At 39.7% G+C, this 26,590-nt stretch overlaps 1 pseudogene; it reads left to right on the top strand.

The window, feature by feature from the left end:
- Window positions 1–7,929: 7,929 nt before the first annotated feature.
- LOC116418675 lies at window positions 7,930–24,342 on the top strand (annotated as a pseudogene).
- Window positions 24,343–26,590: the final 2,248 nt, after the last annotated feature.

Below are 26,590 nucleotides of genomic sequence, written 5' to 3'. Positions count from 1 at the left end.
TTTCTTTCTTTCTTTCTTTCTTTCTTTCTTTCTTTCTTTCTTTCTTTTCTTCCTTCCTTCCTTTTAGACAAAGTCTCCCTCTATCACCTAGGCTGGAGTGCAGTGGCATGATCTTGGCTTACTGTAACCTCCACCTTCCAGGTCCAACCAATTCTCCTGTCTCAGCCTCCTGAGTACCTGGGATTACAGGTGCACACCACCACACCTGGCTAACTTTTATATTTTTAGTAGAGATCAGGTTTCTCCATGTTGGCCAGGCTGGTCTCGAACTCCTGGGCTCAAGCCATCCACCCACCTCAGCCTCCCAAAGTGCTGGGATTATAGGTGTGAGCCACTGTCCCTCTCCCTTTCACTGTCATTTCTGACAGCTAAGCTTTTGAGAAGGGAAAATAAAGGTCATTCTTCTTGACAAGTATTGAAATTCAGTTATTCTGTGCTAATAATTTGAGTCTGAATCTGGTTTAAAATCCAGTTATGAGAATCTTGGTCCATAATGAAGACACATGCCCAACATAGGTCATCTCTGCATGGTGACGGCCAAGTCAGTAATAAGAGGCAGGGTTAAGATTTCTCTCTCCAAATAGTTTGTTGTATTTTATATCATTCTACATAATTTGCCATCATTTAGCCAAGAAAGATTTTTAAGTGATTCTTACAAAATACCTACCGTGGTTTTAAAAAACAGCAGCAGCATCAAAACTAATTCAATGAATTAATTAATTCAATTAATTCCACAAATGTTTTGTTTTGTGAAAAGTAATGTTCTAGTGCCCAGTAAGTTTTTTCAAATGCAGATTGAGATTCAGTAGGGAGTCATGAGCTGAACTTAGAAGGTCAGTATTTAATTTTAAAAATGAAATAAACATAGAATGAAATAGAAAATACTGGACTACATCACAATTAGTAAGAATAAATACTGTTTTGTGGCTGGGCGTGGTGGCTCACATCTGTAATCCCAGCACTTTGGGAGGCCAAGGCAGGCGGATCACGAGGTCAGGAGATCGAGACCATCCTGGCTAACACGATGAAACCCCGTCTCTACTAAGAATACAAAAAATTAGCTGGGTGTAGTGACGGGTGCCTGTAGTCCCAGCTACTCGGGAGGCTGAGGCAGGAGAATGGCCTTGAACCCAGGAGGCGGAGCTTGCAGTGAGCTGAGATTGTGCCACTGTACTCCAGCCTGGGTGACAGAGTGAGACTCCATCAAAAAAAAAAAAAAAAAAAAAAGGAATAAATGTTGTTTTGTTAAATTTTGAATCTGGTAAGGGGGGTGTGTGTGCATGTGTGTGTGTGTGTGCATGTGCTACATTTTGTGGTATAGTTTATACTGAGCATAATGTGCTTCTTACTGAGGGTTCCAGTAGAGGAGAGTAGTTTGAGAACATTTTCCTTGTTAACTGAATGAATAGATTGCAAAGTAGGCCAGCTTACTGCCCTCTACAAGTAAAATGCTGCTGGATATCTACTCAAAATGCATTTGATTATGGAGTGGGCAAAAATAAATAGGTAGCAGGAATGTCTTACATTTTCAGATACTCATTGTTTTTCTTCATTCAAACATGAATTCATTTTTTCTTCTCTAGAAAAGGATTTAAAGAAGCTTATAAACACTTGAATATAATAGAATATACACACAAGTAAATAATGAGTGGTAAAAATAATCCAAAAGGAAAAATAGGTTGAGAAGGTGGTACGGAACCAGGACTGAAAGTAGCAGTATTCAGTAAATTCACACATCCTGGAAAGTGGTAAAACAATGAAAAAGAATAAAAGTACACCCCGACATCTAGGACTGATTTGACGTTCACACCTGGACCTCAATGCTATTACAAGTTGGTCTGACACACACAGCCAGGTCATTTTGTTTTCCTCTTGAACATAAACAATCTCGCAGAATACCTATATCTAACAAGGTCACTCTTAGGCCATGATAACGTGAGACAAAAATAAGGTCACTGTGCAACACAAAATAGCACAACATTTTCTTCTCTTGCTGAATGAGTGACAGTGACTTCTTTACCAATGACAGCTTTAATGTCTCCCTAGTCTGTGTTCCCCACAGATAAGACCTATCGAGATTCCCAAAAGTAGGATTGCCTCCACTTATTGATAATACCCAATCTGGAGAGAACCCTGTTTTCTTAGTCCCTCCCAAAAATTGCTCAACCAAACCCCAAATTCTATACCAGGTTCTTTTTGACAACCTTTTCTGAGATGCTCTATGACCCTTTCACGGTGTATGTTTTCCTTTACTGCAATTTGTGAAAAACTCAACTTGTTCAACTACAAGTGTCTCTGGCAGTCTTTGTCTGAGAGTATAGATAACAGCAAAGTTGATTGTCAGCACCATGTCTTGCACGGGACAACAAAATATCATGTTAGAAGCACTTTTCCATCCTTTAGAGAGTGTGTAGGCACGCTCATGTGTGGAGTATGTGTAGGAGGACAACAGTCGTAAAGAGCTAGCTTCATGGAGCTTTATCACCTCAACATAATTTGGACTGAAAATTATCAGTTGCTGAAACTTAAGAGTACCCAGAGTAATTTTAGGTGTGGTAATGTTTTTCGTTGTGTTTTTAGAAAGTACTTATCTTTTAAAGATATATACCAGAATAGTTATGGATAAAACACTGTGAGATCTAGCTAAGACTTGCTTTGAAATCATTTAGGGCAGCGGGGAAGTGGATAAGGGTGTGGGAGAAATAAGACTGGTCATGAGCTAATAATAATTGAAACTGGGTGATGTTCCTATTAAAGTTTATCACTACATTTTCTTTAACTTTAAAAATTTCCATAGTAAAAAGTAACAATAAAAAGATTTCTGGAGTCCAATTGCTCATTTGTGTTTTCAGTTTGGGAAACACCAAAGCGAAATGAGGCTATGAATATGCTGAGAATCAAGGTGTTGGAATTTAGTAGCAGATTCCAGAGTTACGTGAGGGTGTGGAGGTGAGGCAGGACAAGCTTTGGAAAGATGTTATTCAAGGGGAGCAGAGAGTTCAGGCAGATTTCAAGGCAAATGTACACTCCAACTGCAACATCCATCTGAAGGGCTTGGGCAATCAGGTATTAGGCAACAAGGAAGGAATTTGAGATGCAGGAACAGAGCAAGGAGGTCTGAAATGCTGAGTGGAGATTGAAACCTAGATATACTCCTTCAGTAGAGCCTGGCATGCCTGAGATCATGTCTGCTGCTGTGGAGGTAATTCTTAAAGAGAACTACTTAGTTGGTATTGCTTGAGTCACAGAATCAAGTAACTTTGCTTTTTAAAAATCGGATATCATGATTTTTCTAAGGGTTGACACTTAAAAATCAAACACCATGCTTGTAAAAATAAATTCCTAAAATTGCTTTCCATTTTTATGGGGCTGACCTTTCTATTTCAGCATTAAATGTTTCTGGAGAGAAGGAATGATTCATTCATTCAAATAATATTGTTGAGCATCTAGTATACACGAACCTCAGACCTATGTGCTGGAGATAAATAATACCTGACTATATAGAGCTTAGGCTCTGATAAGGAAGATAGAAAGTAATCCAACAATTGTACAATATTAAGTTACAAACTAATGTAAGTGCTTTGAAGAAGTACAAGGAGCTATTAAAGCATGTACCTTATTCTATCTAGAAGAATTACCTGAATATCTCATTGGAATCTATAATTACTGGAAACATTGAAGAAAATAGGACAGTATCAGGAGATGGGAGCAAGAGCAGGCATTTGGTTTGAATGATCAGAATTCTTGGTTTTTACTCTAGAGACAGAGCAATGAGTTACACAGTGACATGCTCACATGGAGGATAAAATTTGTTGTTTTAAAAATAAAGCCCAAGGTGACAAAGTCATCTTAGCCATGAGGAAAACATGATCTGATACAATAATTTGCCCTGTTTTTGAGAATCATTTTAACTGGTAGGAGCTCAGAAGCCTGAGGCATGTGGTGGATGGTGTCTATCTTGCACTTGGTTGAAGAACTACCAGCTAAAATATAGCACAAGTAAATATCTTGTGTTTCTAGGCACATGAAACTCATATATCTTATCCATCAGTGGTAGTTGTCTCCAAAGACATTCACCATTAATCCTTTCCCTTTGTGCACATACATGCCATTCCCCCATGAAGAGGTGGAAACTACCCCTCCTACTTCTTGAATCTTGGCTGGTCTGTACCTGCCTTTGCTATCAGAATATGGCATAAGAGACCTGGGCCATTTCTGGGCTAAGTTTTTAAGATTATTGGTAGCTTCTGCCTTCTTTTTCTCCCTTTTCTTAGAGCATTAAGTCACCATACAATACATCTAGACTACTCTTCTGGAGAAAGGCACCATGTGGAGGATCATGGAGGCACTAAAACAGAGGGTGAAGTAGTTGTCTTGGAAACCCAGCCCAGACAAGCCTCCAGATGACTCAACTGCTGACTGCCATTGCATGAGAACCAACCAGCCAGGTCTAGTAAATCTGCAGAACCATTATAGTCAACAATACATTGTTGTTTTAAGACCCTACTGATATGGTTTGGATCTGTGTCCTCTCCCAAATCTCATGTTCAGTTGTAACCCCCAGTGTTGGAGGTGAGGCCTGGTAGGAGGTGATTGGATCATGGGGACAGTTTCTCATGAACAGTTTAAAGCACCACGACCTCAGTGCTGTTGTCATCGTGATAGTGAGTGAGTGAATTATTGTGAAGTCTGATTGTTTAAAAGTGTGTAGTACCTCCTCCCCTACTCTTGGTCCTGGTTAATAACCAAATGAACCTCTTTTCTTTATAAAGTACCCAGACTCAGGTGTTTCTTTGTAGCAATATGAGAACAGGCTAATACAGAAAATTGGTACCAAGTAGTGAGGCATTGCTATAGAGATATCTGAAAACGTAGAAGCAGCTTTGGAATTGGGTAATGGGCAGAGGTTGGAACAGTTTGGAGGGCTCAGAAGAAGACTGGAAGATGAGAGAAAGCTTGGAACTTCCTAGAAACTTGTTGAATGGTTGTGACCAAAATGCTGAGAGTGATATGGACAGTGAGTCCATGCTGAGGAGGTGTCAGATGGAGATGAGGAACTTATTGGGAACTAGAGCAAAGGTCACTTTTGTTATGCATTAGCAAAGCACTTGGAGGCATTGTGCCCCTGCCCTAGTGATTTGTGGAACTTCGAGCTTCAGAGTGATAATTTAGGGTATCTGGCAGAATACATTTCTGAGTGGCAAAATGTTCAAGATGTGACCTGGCTGCTTCTAACACCCTATGTTCACATGCATGACCAAAGAAATGACATAAAACTGGAACTTACATTTAAAGAGGAAGCAGAGTGTAAAAGTTTGAAAAATTTGCAGCCCAGCCATGTGTTAGAAAAGAAAAGCCCATTTTTCAGAGGAGAAACTCAAGCAGGCTGCAGAAATTTGCATAAGTAAAAAGGAGCTAAGTGCTAATATCCAAGACAATAGGAAAGGCCTCAATGGCATTTCAGAAACCTTTCCAGCAGTACTGCCCATCACAGGCCCAAATGACTAGGAGAGAAGAATGGTTTCATGGGTCAGGCCCAAGGTCTTACTGCCCTGTGCAGTGTCAGGATCCTGAATACTCCAGCTCCATCCATGGCTCAAAGGGGCCCAGGTAGAGCTTGGGCCACTGATTTAGAGGGTGCCATCCATAAGCATTGGCAGCTTCCACATCGTGTTAAGACTTCAGGTGCACAGGGTGTAAGAGTTGAGGCTTGGGAGCCTCCACCTGAATTTCAGAGGAAATATGGAAAAGCCTGGATGTCCAGACAGAAACTTACTGCAGAGGTGGAGCCCTTATGGAGAATCTCTACCAGGGCAGTACAGAGGGGAAATGTGGGGTTGGACCCCCCACACAGAGTCCCCACTGGGTCTCTGCCTATGCCTAGTGGAGCTGTGAGAAGGGGGCCACCACCCTCCAGACCCCAGAATGGTAGATCCACTGGCAGCTTGTACCCTGAACCTGGAAAAGCCACACTCAACACCAGCCCATGAGAACAGCCACAGGGGTTGACTCCTGCAAAGCCACAGGGGTGGAGATGCCCAAGGCCTTGGGAGCCCACCATTTGCATGAGAGTGCCCTGAATGTGAAACATGGAGCTAAAGGAGATTATTTTGGCGCTTTAAGGTTTAATGACTGCCATGCTAGGTTTTGAACTTTCATGGGGCCTGTAGTCCCTTTCTTTTGGCCAATTTCTTCCTTTTGGAATGGGAATGTTTACCCAATGCTGGTACCCCAATTCTTTCTTTCTTCCTTCCTTCCTTTCTTTCTCTTTCTTTCTTTCTTTCTTTCTTTCTTTCTTTCTTTCTTTCTTTCTTTCTTTCTTTCTTTCTTTCTTTCTTTCTTTCTTTCTTTCTTTTTCAGGGTCACACTCTGTTGTCCAGGCTGGAGTGCAGTGGTGTGATTTCAGTTCGCCGCAACCTCCACTTCCTGGGCTCAGGTGATCCTCCCACCTCAGCCTCCTGAGTGGTTGGGACCACAGGCACACATCACCATGCCCAGCTAATTTTTGTATTTTTTTGTAGAGATGGGGTTTCACCATGTTGCCCAGGCTGACCTCAAACTCCTAGTATCAAGCAATATACCTGCCTCAGCCTCCAAAAGTGCTGGGATTACAGGCATGAGCCACCATTCCAAGCTCCCCCATTGCATCTCGAAATTAACTAACTTGTTTTTGATTTTGCAGGCTCATAGGTAGAAGGGGCTTGCCTTGTCTCAGATAAGACTTTGGACTTTGGACTTTTGAGTTAATGCTGAAATGAGTTAAGACTTTGTGGGACTGTTGGGAAGGCATTATTGTAGTTTGCAATTTGAGAAGGATATGAGATTTGGGAGGGCCTGGGGGAATAATGATATGGTGTGGATCTGTATCTGCACCCAAATCTCATGTTGAATTGTAATCCCCAGTGTTGGAGGTGGCGCCTAGTGGGAGGTGATTGGATCATGGGGTTGGTTTCTCGTAAACAGTTTAGTACCACCCCCTCAGTGCTGTTCTTGTCATTGTGAGTGAGTTATTATGAGATGTAGTTGTTTAAAAGTGTATAGCACCTCTAACATCTCTCTTTCTTGGTTCTGCTCCTGCCATGTAAGAGGTCTGTTCCCACTTTGTCTCCCACTGTGAGTATAATCTCCCTGAGGCTTCCCCAGAAGCAGATGCTGCCATATTTCTCTATAGCCCATGGAACTATGAGCCAATTAAACCTCTTTTCTTTATAAATTACCTTGTCTCAGATATTTCTTTATAGGAATGCAAGAACAACCTAATAAAATTACGTTTTGGGGTGATTTTGGCCATAAGTAACCAGAAATTATCTTTAACTGCAAGTACCTACAAAGAGCATAGCTTGCGTTCCACAAATGTTTATTTTTAAAGTTAAATATGGGTTAAGCTATCTTTCTTTGCAGAATATTCCAGATCTGTCCAAATTTTACTGTGGCTTTTAGTAAGGGGCCATGATGAGAATTTAGCAGGATTGGGTAAGTTATCTAGCACATTCCAACTGGACCTGTGTGAAATGACATTGGACAAAGGAAGACTAATATTTACTGATGCTCTATTATGAGCCAGGAATAGTACCATGTACTTGACATGTACCTGGTCAAGTACATTTCATTCATCTCATTTCATTCTCAAAACAACCACACAAAGGAGATGATGTAATCATCTCTATTTTAGAGATGGAAAAACCGAGGCCACAAAGTTGCTGAATGGCAGAGCTCAGTTGGTAGATCTGTTTGATTTCAATGCCAGTTACCTTGCCTGAATGTGTCCCTCATCTGGAGGAGATTCCACAGAAGTATCCTATGGAAGTTACTGAAAAATTTCTATTAAGCAGATGCAGATTCCTTGGAGCCTGACCTGACTCTCTGATGTTTACTTTTCTTTGTGTGAGTGTGAGGAGAGGTGTACTTGAAGGAGGAGAGGGTATGACAATGGATATATTAGAATTCGTTCATGTTCGCTGGGATAAGAGCTTGGTTCTGTCTCCTCCTTGTTATCCACAGAAACGCCCCCTGCCATATCAGCCAGGTGAGAGCTGCAGCAGCCTCCAGCAACTGTTTGAAAGCCTTGAGCATTCTCAGATCTTGGAGGAGATCAAAAGAAACAGTCATGCCATATGGAGAGGGGAGGAAGCCAGCGAGAACTGACCTGCCACATGCTTTCAGACCTCCAAGCTGGCAGGAGACTGCATTCCCTGAACACCACTCCTAAACCTCCTGGATACAGCAGTCTCCACCCTGGGCCCAGAGGCTTCTCTGGGGGAGTGAGGTGAAGACACCCCAGGTGAAAAGCTCTGGTTTGGATCAATCTTCTCCCTAGCTTGAGGTGCTAAGATGTCACTTTGCAACACAGTGGCTTCAACTTCTGAAACTTCAGCATTCTTTAATATAGAATTATATATATCATCCTGGTTTACGGCTTGCAGAGGAAGTATGTATTCATTATGCTTAAGACATTCTTAAGATTATCTTCTTTCCCCTTCAGAAAGTTTTATGTTTTTTTTTTCTTCTTTTTTTTTTTTTCTTTTTAAGGACTTAGCCTCTTGCTTCCAGCTTTAGTTTTATTTTTGCTTTTCTTTCCACAATTAGATTCAGGAAAGAAAAATACATCAAGACTCTGTCCCATCCTGCAGAGTTGGAAAATCTCCTTAGAAAGAGTCTTGAAAGGAGGAACACAATGTTTGTTTACTGAATTAAATAACCTTCCAGTTGGCCATCTGGAAAGAGACTTAAAACTATCATCAAAAAGACAGAGTCACTACCACAAAGGCTGAAAGACTTGTCTATTAAAGGGCCATGATGAGAATTTACTGGGCTGAGAATTAACACGTGGTTACAGGGCTTTTTACCGTAACTTAGTTTTATATCCCTGAGGGCATCCTCCTGAATCGCTAGAGTATGTAGCGGAAGAAGGTCTCAGTCTAAAGCAAGTGGAAGCTACCTTCGGGTTGCTAGTCCAGTCAGAATCCAGGTCTTGCAGCTCTTTCACCAACTCTACTGCTAAATCACAGACTTCTTATTAGAAAAATTGCTTCTATATCACAGTTTACTTTTCTATAAAACAGCATAGGCCAGGCATGGTGGCTCACACCTGTAATCCCAGCACTTTGGGAGGCTGTGGTGGGAGGATCACTTGAGGTCAGTAGTTCAAAAGCAGCCTGGCCAACATGGTGAAACCTCATCTCTACTAAAAATACAGGCATAGTGGCACACACCTGTAATCTCAGCTACTCAGTAGGCTGAGGCAGGAGAATTGCTTGAACCCAGGAGGTGAAAGTTGCAGTGAGCTGAGATAGCACCACTGTGCTCCAGCCTGGGCAACAGAGGGAGACTCTGCCTCAAAAACAAAACCAAAAACCAGCATAAAACTTCTCTATAAAACAGTATCAAGCCCAGGGATCTGAGGCATGATTAACGTGTTTGAAATCATTGAGCAAGCTACTTCTTGTGAAGATTAAAATATAGCTATGCATTTTCAGCTTTGTTTTTATTTTGTGTTTAGTTGTCGTTAAACCACAGGGCATTTTGCATTTTTACAAAATGATTTTATGCATCTTAGTCATTCTTCATAAAACATCATTAGGTAGAATACTATGAGAAGGGAAGGAAGAAGAGGAAGGAGAAAGGGGGAAGGAAAAAGCAGGGAGGGGTCCTCAAGGAGCTATGTGAGTTAGGTAAGTCGTAGGAGAAGTCAGAACTGAAAGGGAAGTCACACTGTGACCTGGAGACTTTAGTCTCTCTGGCAGGAATATTACATTTGTCTTCTTGAAGCCTTGAGGGCATCATTGTACAGTAGCTGATTGGGAAGTTCTGCTCTTTGAGTCAGTTGCTTCCTTGGGATGGGGAGATGGGTAGGTCTGGAAACCCTTCCATTTTCTATGTCCTACTCCTGAAGCTTTGTACCCATGGGTTGCATTGCTTTAAACAGCCATTAAATCAAGTATTAATTTTGATCACCATAATTTTTGCTCCCCAAATGTTTCTGCTTGTTCTAAACCCTGTAAAACTGTCTTCCACCCACAGGCCTTCTCAAACAGCCTCTTCCTGGGCTCCTGCTTTCCTAGACAGAACCATAATAACACCTGGTTAATGCCTATTCTACGACAATTATCAGGCTCCTGCAGGTAGCAGAGTTATTTATGCATTCAAATAGGTATTCATGTAGCTATGGTCACCACAAATCTCTGTTCCTCTAAATAACATTAACCAGGATTTATTTTGTTCTTACTAAGTCTCAGTCATTGTTCTAAGTGTTTGGTATGAATTACATCATTTAGTTCTCATAACAACTTTATGAAGCAGGTAATATTATTATACCCTATATACAGATGGGAAAATGTAGGCACAGTAAGCTACCCAAGGTCATGCTTTTAGAAAGTGGTGGGCTGGGATTCAAGCCTAGGTAGTCTGTTTCCAAAGTCGTTAGCCTACTGCGATATCCTGCCTTCCCAATAAAGAGCAAGCCTCTATGTCATGATTACTGAGTTTAATAAATATGTGTGGAACTGAATTAAATGAAAATTTTTGACAAAGAGTCTTGCAACCTTTGTATGTTTTCAACTTACAGTGGGCCCTGATTTCAGGAAAATGTCTGAAAATGAAACATGCAAGAAAATGACTGGAGGTGAGAAGAACCACATGTAGCATTAGGCTGGCGCAAAAGTAATTATGTTTTTTGCCATTACTTTGGCGAAAAAAAAAATGCAATTACCTTTGCTCCAACCTAACAGAAAGAACTCTGGGTTTAGAATCTAAAACCTGGCTTAAGTCCCGCTCATGACACTTAGCAGCGTAGAATCCTTGGATAAGGAAATTAGGCTTATTGAGTCTCAGTTTTTTCATCTGTCAAAGAGGGCTAACATTTTTCATCTGTCAAAGAGAACTAATCTACTTCAAATGGTTGTTGTGAAGGTTAAATAAGGCAATATGGCCGGGCACGGTGGCTCATGCCTGTAATCCCAGCACTTTGGGAAGCTGAGGCAGGCAAATCACGTGAGGCTAGGAGTTCAAGGCCAGCTGGGCACAGTGGCTCACACCTGTAATCCCACTGCTAGGCAACCTGAGGTGGGAGAATTGTTTGAACCTGGGAGGCAAGGTTGCAGTGAACTGAGATTGTGTCACTGGATTCCAGCCTGGGTGACAGAGTGAGACTCTGTCTCACATATGTAACATGTCTGTGTGTGTGTGTGTGTGTGTGTGTTGAGATGGAGTTTCATTCTTCTTGCCCAGGCTGGAGTGCAATGGTACGATCTCAGCTCACTGCATCCTCTGCCTCCCGGGTTCAAGTAATTCTCCTGCCTCAGCCTCCCAAGTAGCTGGGATTACAGGCATGCGCCACCATGCCAGGCTAATTTTGTATTTTTAGTAGAGACAGGGTTTCTCGGTATTGGTCAGGCTGGTCTCGATCTCCCGACCTCAGGTGATCTGCCCGCCTTGGCCTCCCAAAGTGCTGGGATTACAGGTGTAAGCCACCACACCAAGCCCATGTGTTTTGTATATTATAAACCATCATACAAATACTTGCTTAATTTAAAATAAAAGTATAGAAACTATGTATTTTTAAAAAATTACTAGAAAAAATGGAATGGAAGAAAAGTCTTGTTTTCCTTGATTGAAAATATAATTTCAGGTCCAAAGATAATGACTTTGTGGGTCTTCAGCAGACTTTGTATTTTATACATCAGATCTTGCAGTTTCCAACTTGACAGTTAGACACAGAGTTCAGATTTCAACAGCAGTTTTATTTCAGTGGGGGCATCTGAAGAGAGTGAAGTGGAGGTAGTTTTTCTAACTCTTCTCGAAGACTGAACATTTTAATTTTGATTTATTCAATCATGTTCGTGTTTAAACAAAACTTTGCTCCTGTAGAAAAGTCTGACATTTTGTTTGCCCCATAGCTGTAATAAGGTAACCTCGAAAATACTTCGTTTGACTATGGGTCTCAAGTTTAAAAGTTTCCCTTCTTACAGAAGGAACAGAGTAGAAAAATTGTAACTTTTAAACAGAAATATCTCTATCCAAAGAATTGCTGGAACCAAAATGGCATCCTTATACAATAGACTACATTTTTTCTTTCTTGATTTGTTTCTTTTTTAGGAAAATGATCATTTCAGGAACTGTGAAGTGTTAAAGGGAAAGTATATTAGAACTATCATGAAGTGGCAGGAGAAGCCATATTAGCTGTCAGTGGTTGCTCTCTTTGCTACCCTTTCTTAACGATGCTGGCTTCCATATCTCAGCTTCAACTAGAGCCCCTTCATAAAATTGATGATGATGATGATGATGGTGATAATGGTGTGTGTGTGTGTGTGTGTGTGTGTGTGTGTGTGTGTATGTGTGTAGGGCTTCTTAAAGTAGGAATCATATTCATATTTACCTTACTCTGCGTTGTTCACAGAAACACTCTGGAACCCACATTGGTAGCCCCACAGCCAGCCTCTAGGAGCATCTGGCCAAAACTCCTCCAGGTCCACTAGAGTCCAGTGGGATTCTGGGTGGATCCTTTGGGCTTTGCATAGGAAATTATTTCTGTTTCTCCTATGGCTGATGCAGAGCTTTCTGTCTCTCTCCCCTAAGTGCCTTCCCTACCTGCCACAGAAACTCCGTCTTTTCTGAGGCTTCCTGAAACCAAAGATCTGGTTTGAATGACATTGACTTGGGATTGTGGTTTGAGTGACTTCCCGATTCTAGAGCATCAGCTATCCCATTACTCTTCTCTACCTCAGTGTCTAGGTCCCATTGAGAGTCCCTACACTCTTTGAACCTATAGGCAGTGTCCCTCCTTAGAAACTAAGAACTGGAGAAACAGGGCCCTTGCCACATCAGGGTTAAACAGGAGGGCTGCCATGCTAGGCGTACCCCCTTATAATGAGTAACAGGGGGATCTACTATGCCTGGAGGAGGGACACGACACCACCTGTTAGTCACCGCCACTCAGTCATATCTGGGGGCCGACATGGTAATTAAGTGCTCCATATCATACCATGTTTCCTGTAACCTTTGTTCAATTCCTAATTATTACATCATGCTTTTTTTTCAACTTAGATAAGAACATATTACAGGTGTATTTGTAAGCAAAGTTCTTTTTTGAGAAAAGATAGGTAATCGCTTCATGGGAAACCAATGCTATGAACTCAAAAAAGGAGTTAATATAGGCAATGTTTTCTACTTGTGTTTATATTTTGAAGTTGGAGATTAGTGACCTTAACTGGAAGTCTGAGATCACTGCCTTCACAGAGTTTGGAGCACAGTAAGGATATTTTTCTAAGCACCACTCAGGCAAGAGAGACTAAAATGCCAGTTCGTGCTTTTTATTTGCATAGTAAGGTTTGGACCCGGAACCAGTAAAGACAGTTGGGGAAGCTGACTTCATCAAAATCTACATTTCATATTCCTATCACACAGCCATTTGGAAAGAAAAAAATACACATAAACAAACAAATGAACAGACCCGTTTTCCCATATGTCCTAAGAACTTCCCACTGCATTGTTATTCTTTTCCTATGCAAATCTCCGTATGGAAAATATTTTAGGTAGCAGTCAGGCCTATGAATACAAGGCAGTGGCAATGCAAGAAAAGATGTATGTTTTACTGCTGCTAAAAATAACTAGAGCAAGCCACACCTTAAGATGATTAATCAGCTCAGTGTTCTCTAATAAAAGCTAATTATTTCCTTCTCTTTAATTGCTTATTTATATTTGTAGCCTTCACTTATTACTGAGGGTTTGATGTAAAAATGTCATGGGGGTTGGCTGGTAGAATGTACCACATGAAATAATATGGTTTGAATGGAAGAATCTTTCTAGTTAAAAGCTTAATTAGAGAAAAGTGTCTGATACATTGGAAGGCAAACTGGTAGCTTTCAGATCCTGAAGAGTCACATACGCACACTTTAGCTTATTATTAAACTGCTTGAATACAGTTATAAAAACTAAAGTCTTTATTTTTCTGGGGGTGGTACTGCTTTTAATAAAACTTCAAATTATCTTTGATTCTCTTATTCCTGGCTGAAAAGTTTGAATGTGCTTCTTAATAGAAACAAAATACACATATTAAAATATTAAAATGGGGCCGGGCGCGGTGGCTCAAGCCTGTAATCCCAGCACTTTGGGAGGCCGAGATGGGCGGATCACGAGGTCAGGAGATCGAGACCATCCTGGCTAACACGGTGAAACCCCGTCTCTACTAAAAATACAAAAAACTAGCCGGGCGAGGTGGCGGCGCCTGTAGTCCCAGCTACTCGGGAGGCTGAGGCAGGAGAATGGCGTAAACCCGGGAGGCGGAGCTTGCAGTGAGCTGAGATCCGGCCACTGCACTCCAGCCTGGGTGACAGAGCGAGACCCCGTCTCAAAAAAACAAACAAACAAACAAACAAACAAAAAATTAAAATGGAATCAAAATACACATATTAAAATACTAGAAGGATCAAGTACTTCTAAAAAACTTTTTGTTTTTCAGTTGTAGAATCTTCTTTATTAAATTCGTTTGTTACAATTATTCTATGTTGCTTCTAAAGAAATATCTATGGAAAGTTAAAAATGCAGGGAAACCATGGTTACACTCATCAGAACAGGATTACAGAATTACTACCATGTATCTTCACTATCTTCAGAAGATTTATTCTGCATTGTTGGTTTCAATTATATGTAACATATAAGGCTACTGTGAGCTAATCACATACCTATGTACAAAGTAACATTAAGTCATAATTTCTAGAGCTGAAAATCTGGTGCACCAGAGGCTGAACGTTTGTGACTGCTGGAGATTCTTATTTTGGAAAGTACCATGACTTGCTCTGTAATGATGGGACTATGTATGACACAGGCTGGAAAGTGGCTGGCGTTCCTGACCAATGTGGAACTCTATAGTACACATATCTGAGACTAGGGAAGAACAAAAGGAAAATAAATGAGTAGACAATATGTGTAAGAAAAGATAAAAGGAATTGGGATGGTTTGGTTCAGAGATGAGAAGGCTAAATGGAAGTTCAATTTTATGAAGGCTCTACCATTGCATTGTCTATACTGGGAGGTGGCCACTTTATCTTTGCAGAACTGTGTCTTCTGAAAGCCACGGCTCAGAAGCCATCTTTAAGGTATTAGGGAGGCAGACTGTGATGGCTAAACTACACTGTGACATGAAATGCCAAGAATGATGGGATCTTAACATTCAAGAGTAGATACAAAGCAAGCTACTGGCTTGAATAATAATTTTGTAGTGACTTGAAGGATTTCATGTCCAAATTTGGATTGTTTCACGTTTATTATTGTTAGCATTACTGGGTGCCTACTAAGTGCATGACATTTTGGGAGTATGACAGTGTCATTTAGCTATTTATTTAATTAATGTATTCAGGGAATATACAAAATGCCAACACTTACTGAGCATTTTTGTTAAAGTTTTACTTTTTGTGTATATTAACCCATTTACTCAATATAATTGTGCTGTGAAATAGGTACAATTGTATTTCTCATTTTACAGATAAGGAAACTGTAAAGGCTACATAACCAAAATAACCAAATTACTAACAAAGAATAAATTACTTCCATAAAGTCTCATAAATTGTAAATGGCATAATTTGAATTCAAACCCAGGCATTCTGGCTCGAACACTTTTCCTTTTAATCTCTCAGCTATATACGATTATATATATATATATATACACACACACACACACATATATATACACGCACACATATACATACACACACATATACATATATAGATAAAGAGTAATTTAAAATTTCACATACAGAATTTGATAAATGTAGATGGCCTACAGATGCCTGCTCTGAAAGCTGATATTAGTTAATAATTACTATGAGAATAGAATCCTGTGATTACCTCCTTAATAACCAACAATTACCCCTCCCTCCCTCCTTCCCCCCTTCTCTCACTTCCTTCCTTTCCTTCTTTCTTTTTTTCAGAAGGTTTGTGATTCTTGTTTTACTTGTGAAATATAGTCTTCGTATTTTGAAATAAAACATCCTGCCCTCTTTCCTAGTTATTTTAAAGGGTAGTAATTATTATGATTGTACATGTCATTGAACTTTGAAGTGTTACTGCTTTGGTGGCTCTGGTTCTAATTATAACATAAAAACCAAAGGAGGTTTATGACTTCCAAGGGTGATAAGGTCTAGAGATAAGGCCTCAGAAGAATATCCTTACCAGCAGAAGTTCAAACTAGTCAGGATAAATTGTGAGATCACTCAGTATCATCTACTTTTAGAGATTCTTTGTGACTTTTTACTGTCATTCTGTGAACTTTAGCCATACTGACTTCCTTAAAGCCAAATTAAAGAAAAAAATTCAAACCATACAAGCAATATTTACAAGCAAATATTTAGCCAAAACAACACATGTCTAAGTTGTTTGTTTGTTTTGGGAATGAAATAAAACTTTATGGTTAAAATTGTCATTCTTTTTTTATCTTGTCCCAGTCCTAATACCCTTCCTCCCTTTCCAGAGTTAATGCTGTCACAAATCTGTTGTGCATCTTTTAAGTCTATATTTTCATATTTTTTCTATTTTTATATGTAAAAACAAACTCTCTCTATATATCTGTACATATGTATATATAGAGAGTATAATATATAGAGAGTACATGTATATATAGAGAGAATTTGTTTTATATATATATAAAAAATAGAGACATAGAGTTTGTGTGTGTGTGTGTGTGTGTGTGTGTGTACAAATATGTATATATAGAAAGAGAGAGAGAGAAAGTATTCATGGAGGGTTAATTTCAGGAACCCCCAATCCCACAGACGCTCAAGTCCCTGATATAAAATGGCATAGTATTAATGTTTGCATTAATCTACATGTAATCTACACATATCCTCCCATATACTTTAATCATCTCTAGATTACTCATAATACCCAATACAATGTAAATGCTGTGTAAATAGTTGTTTTACTTTATTATATAGAGAATAATGATGAAAAAAGAAAAAAGTCTGTACATGTTTATCCACGTTTTCCCCTGAATATTTTTGATTCCAGTTGGTTGAATTCATGGATGTGGAACTCACAGATACTGAGGGCTGACTATGTATAATATTTTTTGTGATTTTTTATACTTTTAGATAAATATTATGTTATACATGTAATTTTGAACCTTACTTTTTTATTCAATAATATTGTATAATATCTAATCCTGATAGTATATAGTTCACATGAATAAAATAAATTTTATTAATGCATCTTCCTAATGGTAGACATATAGAATGTTTCTAGTTCCTACATAGTTTTAAAAATTGTGTTTATAAACACCTTTCCCTAATTTTTTATCCTTATGTGCACATGAGAAAATTTTTCTGGAACATTTACATAGAAATTGATTGACATGATGGGGAATAAGTGTGTTTTTAATTTTACTAGAAATCGGAAAATTGTTTCCAATGCAGCTGATCTAATTTACACTACATGCCCATCATGAATATATGAAATTTACACTACACGCCCATCATGAGTTTCTTTACCAATACTCAGATTTTTAAGATTTTGTAAATCTGATGGATGCAAAATGGTATCTCAGAAACTGACTTCATTTTAAAGTGAATATAAACATACTACACAATTATCAGTAGAATAACTACAGTAAAGTGTTATGAGGTAGGAAATTAAACACTCTTATATAACATGTTCTGCATACTTCTCCATTTGATGAAGGTAACATATTTTATGTAATGAATCTCCTACTGTTGAACATTTCTGCTTTTCCTTTAGGAAAATTCCTAGAAGTGGCATTCCAGGGTTAAAGGGTATGAATGATTTTAAAAGGGCCAGATAGTAAATATTTCAGGCTTTGTGAGACAGATGGTTTCTATTGTAGCTATTGTAATGTGAAAGCAGCTATTATACTATGTAATGAATGAGCCTGTGTTCCAATAAGACTTTATTATGGACACTGAATTTGAATTTTGTGTAATTCTCATGTATCACAAAAAGTTACTATTCTTTTGATTTTTTCAACTATTTAAAAATGCAAAAACCGTCCTTATCTCATTGGCTACACAGAAACAGTGATGGCCATGGGTTTGTCAGATATCTTAATTGCAGATTCTGATAGAATAACAGAACTGGATGAAACCTTAGGAATAAATTAGAGCAACTTCTTCCTTTGAAATATTTAAAAAAGTAAGGCCTAGAGAGTGTAAAATTTTGACCAGGTTTTCTGCATTATTCGTGGAGACATGGAACATCAATAGTACTGAGTCAGAAGAAAATAATTTCATCCCTAAAGATGAAAAGAACAACCCCAAAACACTTAAAAAGATACGTTTAAAGTAGGTAAAAAGTATGCAAAATTTCTACATTATTTCTTTTTTCTTTTTTTTTAATTTGATTTATTTTGAGAAGGAGTCTCGCTCTGTCACCCAGGCTGGAGTGAAATAACATGGTCCTGGCTTACTGCAACCTCTGCCTTCCGGGTTCAAGTGATTCTCCTGCCTCAACCTCCCAAGTAGCTGGGATTACAAGTGCCCACCACCATGCCTGGCTAATTTTTGCATTTTTAGTAGAGATGGGGTTTCACCATGTTGGTCAGGCTGGTATCGAAATCCTGACCTCATGATTGCCCCGCCTTGGCCTCCCAAAGTGCTGGGATTACAGGCATGAGTCACCGCACCCGGCCCAATTTCTGCATTATTTATTACAACTGCATATGAATCTACAATTATCTCAAGAAGCATTTCAATTAAAAATAAAGATATGTTTAAGCTAACAAAAATCAAATTTTCTAGAAACCACATCCTGCCCTAGGAAGAAATCAGGAAACAATCTTTCATTCTAAATAGCATTTAAAATGTCTCATCAGCAATCATTTAATTTCTTGATGTAGAAACCATATAGCCTGTAACAGTTAACGTCATAGATGCCAAATACTGAAGACAGCATCAAATTTACATCCCCTTAGAAATAAGCATGCTAGGGAATTCAATGACTCAAGACACTGCCCTTTATAAAGCCTGTTAAGGGAAGTTTTATAGCTAACTCTTGTTAAGAATAAACCTGGTCAATGAAGGCCACTCCTAGGACTCTTGAAGAAACCTCTGTGCTGCATGCCCTGTTGGCAGTCATGACAGTACTTTGCACTGCACTAGAACACCCTGTGACCATCTTTATGTGACAAGGGCAAAGACAGAGAAAACTTCAGTCTCTGTGGAAATGTAGTCATGCCTACTACAGTGGGGAAAAGCCCAATTCCAAACCATCTGCAATGGAAATAAAATACCAGATGTCTCTTTGCTATTGGTAGGTCTCCTGTAGAAGACAGGCCCATATGGGATCACCAAATAGTCCCACATATTTTGGAATTTTTAAATAATAAACCAGAGAAGTAAGTACAAAAGGAGGATTTCTTCATACATTGGTTAGAGAGTCTCACAGTTTCCTGAAATCTAAAAACTGATTTAAGAATTGTTTGATCGATCGATGTATTTATCTATTGACTAGTTCATTTATCACACAATGTCATTAGGCAGGAGCTATGAACCTTGTCCTGAGCTACGCACTACATGAAGTTACAAAACTTCATTTCAGGAAGATATAGAAGTATCTGACATTCTGGGTGTAAATGTGGCTGGGACACATCCACCTGCAGCAACCAAATTTCCATTCATTAGTTCAACAGTCATAAGGTAGACTAAAGTAACTGAAATATGTTTTAAAGTTCTCTAAAGCCTTCCAAAACTGTATGCATAGTCTTTTCTGTTAGGATTCTGTGCATGGATAGAAGAATATTTTGTGTCTCTACAGCGGTGCAGACTCCCAAATAAACTTTCACAAGTTATCTCACTTAAACCTTTCAAACTTCTCTTAAGTAGTCTTGCAGAGTGAATATTGTTTATCATATTTAAATTTAAAGGACTTACTGATGTTTACCCAGTTCTTGAGGCAACCAGTCATTGAGGCAAGCAGTATAATATAACAGAAATAAAACGTGGTCTTTGAGCTTAAACTGTCCTGAATTTGAATTCTGTGTTTGCATTTATAACTAAGGCAGCTTGGACAAATTACTCAGCCTCCTTGGGTCTCAGCTTTCTTGTTTGCTAAACAAGAATAATGTCCATTGCAATGAGTTGTTATGAGGATTAAAGGAGATAGGTTCTCAGTTTTCCCACTATAGGCTCAGTGTTACAGGTTAAATTGTGTGCCCTTCAAAATTCATAAATTGAAGTTTTAGCCCATGTACCACAGAATGTGGGCTTCTTTGGAAATAAGGTTATTACAGATGCAATTAGTTAAGATGAGGTCATTAGAGTGGGCCCTAATCCAATAAGACTGGTGTCCTTACAGGGGAAATGTAGACACAGAGGCATACATACATGCAGAACACCATATGAAGATGATGATGCAGGGCAGGCTAAGCCCCTTGGGGATACAGGGCAGGCTTTGCCCAGGAAAGAATTCAAGGGTGAACTGTGGTGGTGGTAGACAGCAACTTTTGCTGAAGCCACAGTAGAGAGTATCAGCAGAGGTACTGCTCCTTGCAGAGCAGGGCTACCCCATAGGCAGTGTGCCCCAAGTAGCAGCTCAGAGGTAGTTCTTCAGGCATATTTATATCTACTTTTAATTATATGCAAAATAAGAAGATTATGCAGAAATTTCTAGAAAAAGGGTGGTAGCTTCTGGGTCATCAGGTCGTTGTCATGGAAAGGGATGGTAACTTCCAAGTGTTGCCATGGCAATGGTAAACTGACATGTCACATTGATGGGTGTGTCTTACAGAAAGCTGCTTCCACTCCATCCCTGTTTTCAAAGCTAGTCTTCAATTTGGTCCAGTGTCCGAGCCCTGCCTCCAGAGTCAGATCTTTCCTCCTGAGTTGTTCCTACCTCCTCCTACCTCAAAGGCAAAGACTGAGGTGATGTTTCATAAGCCAAGGAATGCCAAGGATTGTCAGCAAACCACTGGAAGCTAGGTGAGAGGACTAGAACAGATTTTCTTACAGCCCTCAGAATAAACCAACCCCTGACCAAGCTTTGATCTGGGACTTCTAGCCTCCAGAATTTTGAGACAATACATTTCTGTTACTGGAGCTGCCTAGTTTGTAGTACTTTGTTGCAACTGCCCTATCAAAAGAATACACTCAGGATTCAGTTTTCTCTCTTCAGAGTCAGTTGCTACCTGTCTTGCTTCTGAGCTTTCATACTTTTGTTACTGTTGTTCTCTCCCATGTTCTTCACAGCCCATGGGCTTATGCTTGAATACAAAACAAAACCCAAACCCTTAGGTGTTAAGTGAAGACTTGGAAAGGGGTGCATCTAGCTTTTTGCACTCCATTTGCCATTTTCCCTGGGAGTGTGGTTTTAAAAAATTGTTATTTGCAAACACGAATCCTTTCTTTTCTCTTCAGTATTTTTCTTAGAGAAACAAAAAAATGCCATTGTTGAAAAAACCAATTAAAATTTCTCCCAAGGGGCTAGGTTCTGCTTAGAGGAAGAAAGCAAATCATTTTTAATGGGGAGATATCTCACTAACATCTTTCTTCTGTTTAAAATAGATGAAGACAGTTAAAACTCTAGACATATAGGGGTGACAGGAAGTGAAGAGAGTTGGAATGTCCATATTTTTGCCTAGAGAAGACACTTCTATCTCCCAGGAAGGAGATTCGAACTTGTAAGTCTGATCAACGATTGCTGCAATATCTGTTTAGCCAGCAAGTACTCAAAGTCGCAAGTCAGAAAAAAAGCAAAGATATGACAAGGCATATTTAAAAGTCATTTGATGAGGGCATGATTACAGGTTTAATAAGATATCAGTGACTGGGTCAGATTTCATTTTGGGTATTTCAGCAATTATTGCAGTAAGGATTTCCCAGACTGGAATTAATTGAAGTTCTTATTTTAACAACTTAAAAATGGGAAATTCTTATATTACATCTTAAAAATTCCTGAAGGCTTAATGAGAATTTTCTTCATCTGAATAAATACCATTATTTATTTATTTATCTATCTGTCTATTTATTTATTTATTTATGGTTTTTTTTTTTTTTAATTTTTTTTTTTTGAGACGGAGTCTGGCTCTGTCTCCCAGGCTGGAGTGCAGTGGCCAGATCTCAGCTCACTGCAAGCTCCGCCTCCCGGGTTTACACCATTCTCCTGCCTCAGCCTCCGGAGTAGCTGGGACTACAGGCGCCCACCACCTCGCCCGGCTAGTTTTTTGTATTTTTAGTAGAGACGGGGTTTCACCGTGTTAGCCAGGATGGTCTTGATCTCCTGACCCCGTGATCCGCCTGTCTCGGCCTCCCAAAGCGCTGGGATTACAGGCTTGAGCCACCGCGCCCGGCCTATTTATGTATTTTTGAGAGAGAGTCTCGCTCTGTTGCTCAGGCTGGAGTGCAGTCATGTGATCTTGGCTGACTGCAGCCTCTGCCTTCTGGGCTCAAGTGATTCTCCTGCCTCAGCCTCCCGAGTAGCTGGGATTACAGGCATGCACTGCAATACCCAGCTAATTTTTGTATTTTTAGAAGAGATAGGGTTTCACCATGTTGACCAGGCTGGTCTTGAACTACTGATATCAAGTGATCCACCCACCTCAGCCTCCCGAAGTGCTGAGATTACAGGTGTAAGCCACTGTGCCCACCCCCCATTATTGTTATATGGCCTTCTGAATGATAGTAACAGAAATAATAAAACATTCTACTTACTGAGCATTAATATATGTTTGTTATCTATTGCTGAATAAAAAAACATCCCAAAGTATAGTTACTTAAAACAACAACAAATTATTTCTCACAATCCCAAATGTTGTAGGGGCAGTTCTGTTGGTCTCACCTGAAATTACTCACATGGCTGCATTCAGCTGGCAGATTGACTGAGGACCAGAATCAGCTGAGGCTGTGCTCAGGTTACCTCGGTTCTCTTCCATGTGGCTAACTTGGGCTTGCTTACAGCATGGCAGTCACAAGCATTCCAAGAGGGATTATTTTAAAGGAGAAGAAACAGCCTTCTTAAGGACCAAGCTTAGAAGCTCCAGAATCATTTTCACTAATTCTGTCCCTCAAAACTGGGTCACACTTAAAATTTCTTCAATTGATCTCAGTACTTGTTGAACATTATCTCTGGGAATAAATTTCACTAGATTCATATATCTACATTTGTCTCTTTTTTTTTAAGACAGTTTTGCTCTGTCACCCATGCTGGAGTGCAATGGCACGATCTCAGCTCACTGCAACCTCTGCCTCCTGGGTTCAAGCGATTCTCCTGCCTCAGCCTCCCAGGTAACTGGGAATACAGGTGCCTGTCACCACACCCGTCTAATTTTGTAGTTTTTAGTAGAGACGGGGTTTCACCATGTTGGCCAGGCTGGTCTTGAACTCCTGACCTCAAGTAATCCACCCACCTCAGCCCCCCAAAGTGCTGAGATTATAGGCATGAGCCACCGCACCCAGCCTATTTGTCTTATTTTTAAAAGGGGCAAAAACCGTTTTGAGTTCTGTAATCATGAAGGTCATTTAGAAGTATACATAATACGTGTGTTGTAAGTACTGCTGAATTAATAATTTCCACAGCAATAATAACTAAACATGCCACCTGCATCTTGCCTCATATTTTGTAAATGTCCCATGTAAATTTTAGAAACTAGAAGAAAAAGAAATTATCAGGCTGCCCAGATTCAAGGAGGGAGGCAATAGACTCTACCAGTTGGAGTGAGGAGCAGCATGTGTGTACCTGGTGGGAGGGATTATTTGGAGGCCATATTGGAGACTATCTACCACAGACAGGCACTGCACTTACTGCTTTATATGCATGTCCTTATTTAATCCTCACAATAACACTGTCAAATGATTGCAATTGATCTTTGAACAACGTGGGTTTGAGCTCTCTTCCTTGGCGCTGCCTATGCAGTTGGCAGCCATCTCCCACTTAGCATCTGGGCCACACTCAGACTCCTCGTGAAGCCCATGATCATGAAAACCAGGACCAAGACATTCATCTGGCATCAGTCTGACTGATATGTCAAAATTAAGCAGAAACCCAGTGGTATTGACAACAGGGTTCGTAGAAGATTTAAGGGCCAGATCTTGATGCCCAACATCGGTTGTGGGAGTAACAGCAATAATGACAACAAAGCACATGCTGCTCAGTGGCTTCCTGATCCACATGTCAAGGAACTGGAAGTGCTGCTGATATGCGATAAATCTTACCGTCCTGAGATCACTGTTTCCTCCAAAAACAGCAAAGCTATGGTGGAAAATGCAGCCCAGCTGGCCCTCAGTCACCAGTCCCAGTGCCAGGCTGTGCAGCGGGGAAAATGAACTGACAGCTCATGTCTACATTTTGTTTGTGTTTAAATACAACCATAAGAACTGGAAACAAACAAACAAACAAACACGGGTTTGAACTTCGTGAGTCCACTTATGTGTGGATTTTCTTCTGCCTCTGCCACCCTAAGACAGCAAGATCAAGTCCTCCTTTTTCTCTTCCTCCTCAGCCTACTAGGCATGGAGATGAGGAGATCGAAGACCTTTATGACGAACCACTTCCACTTAATGAATAGTAAATACATTTTCTCTTTCTTATAACTTTCTTAACTTTCTTCATAACTTTTCTTTTCTCTAGCTTACCTTAGTGTAAGAATATAGCATAAAATACATGACACACAAAATATTGAGTGCTTATTTTACTAGGAAGCCTTCTGATAAACAGCAGGCCATTGGTAGTTAAGTTTTGGGGAAGTCAAAAGTGATGCATGAAGTTTTGACTGCACAGGGATTGGCACCTCTGACTCTCATGTGGTTCAAGGGTCAACTGTATGATTTTTGTCATTTATCAGTAGAGATAGACTTGACAGGCCCCAATTTTGCTTCTAATTCCTAATGTTCAACTATAGCCAGGGCTTCTCTTAGAATAAATGAAGGTCTTGCCTTTTTGCCAATTTTGAAGGTAGAAGGAACTGCAGATTTAAAGTTAGTGAGCTGTGGGTCTGAATCTGGCCCCACGATCTGCTAGGAGTGTTTCTTATCTTTCAGTCTAGAGCACTTCATCTGTGACGTGAGAATGCCAGTATCTTTCTGAAAGGGTTCTGACAAGGATTAAAATATAACATATAAACTAAATATATAGGGTTGGGAAAGATGGTCAATGGTTTTAAACGTTAGCATTAGGAAACCAAATATATTTACACGCTGTTCACTAGCATTCTGTTAATGATTCCTATTCATTGAGAAACAGTTTATAAAAAAAAAAAAGACAAATAAGAATGGGGGGTGACTTAACCTGTTCCAGTTATCTATTGCTATGTAATAAACCACTCAGATTTTCGTGGCTTAAACCAACAGCTTATTGTTTCTCATAGATCTGTAGATAAAAACTTCTTAAAGATTTCTTGTTGTGGCTTTCTTTGGAAAAGACAATCTACAATAAAATCCTGTCTAGATTCCTCATAATTAATATCTAAAGGTAGTGTTTCTTATGAGCCCCTCCCTGTTGTCTCACTGTAGTTATTTTGGCCGATTCTATCACCTGTTCTATCTTTAACTAGGAAAACCTTTTGGGAATCCAAAGGGGTCCTGTGTCCCTGTATCACAGTGACCAATCTGTTCCCGAAGCTGAAAAACATCTACAGGAAAGATTGACCAATGGACTTCTGCTTCAAAAACCTTCCCTGACTCTGTGTGTGTCCTTAGTAACTAAGCTGTCGTTAGTAACAGCTCTTAGCCTCCCTGAACTTCAGCTTGTTTCTCTGGAAAACTGGGGTAGGAGGGTGGGCTGGAAGGGTCTATAAACTGCTTTCCATAGCTGACATTCTATGATTTAAAAAAGATAATTTGGCACTACATAAGGCAGAAATATTTCATAATCTAATTATTGCAGAATCCTTAAAGGTTAAGAAAATGTATACTGGAAGCCATACTGTAATGCAGAAACCTGCTGTCAGTGTAAAATGGTGTCTTGGGTTTGTATAGCACTCGAATAACTACAATTGGTACTAGTTTATTTAAAAAATTTTTAAAAATCACCTTTCTCAGGTTGAATACACTATTTTAGTTTGATAAAAATATCCCAGTAATATTTATTAAATAAGGTCATTTGCAATGGTTTCTTTCTAATTCTAAAAGCTTAATTCTATATTAAAGTTTGACTTACATCTTGAGACCTTAAAAAATACAGAAGTATACTCAGTTTTGCAGAATAGAGGGTAAGAATTAGAGAATTATCTCTTTAGCATTACAAGTCATTCTGTAGAAAGAAAAATAAAGAGCCAGAGAAAGACATTTTATTAGAAACATTAGGTTGGGTGCAGTGGCTCACACCTGTAATCCCAGCTCTTTGGGAGACTGAGGCAGATGGATCACTTGAGCCCAGGAGTTTGAGACCAGTCTGGGCAACATGGTGAGCCTCATCCCTACTAAAAATACAAAAATTAGCTGGGTATGGTGGTGGTATGCACCTGTAGTCCCAGCTACTTGGGAGGCAGAGATGGATCACCTGAGCCTGGAAAGTTGAGGCTGCAGTGAGCCATAATTACACCACTGTATTCCAGCCCGGGTGTCAGTGAGACTCTGTATAAAAAAAAAGAAAGAAATATTTTCGCGTTGAGTTTTTCTCAACACAATTCTCTTGAGTGTTTCTAGGAGAGAATGACCAC

This window comes from Piliocolobus tephrosceles, chromosome 2, assembly GCF_002776525.5.
Source record: "Piliocolobus tephrosceles isolate RC106 chromosome 2, ASM277652v3, whole genome shotgun sequence".
Taxonomy (NCBI): domain Eukaryota; kingdom Metazoa; phylum Chordata; class Mammalia; order Primates; family Cercopithecidae; genus Piliocolobus; species Piliocolobus tephrosceles.
Note: the sequence above shows the minus strand (reverse complement) of the source record. Positions and strands in the feature narration are given on the sequence as shown.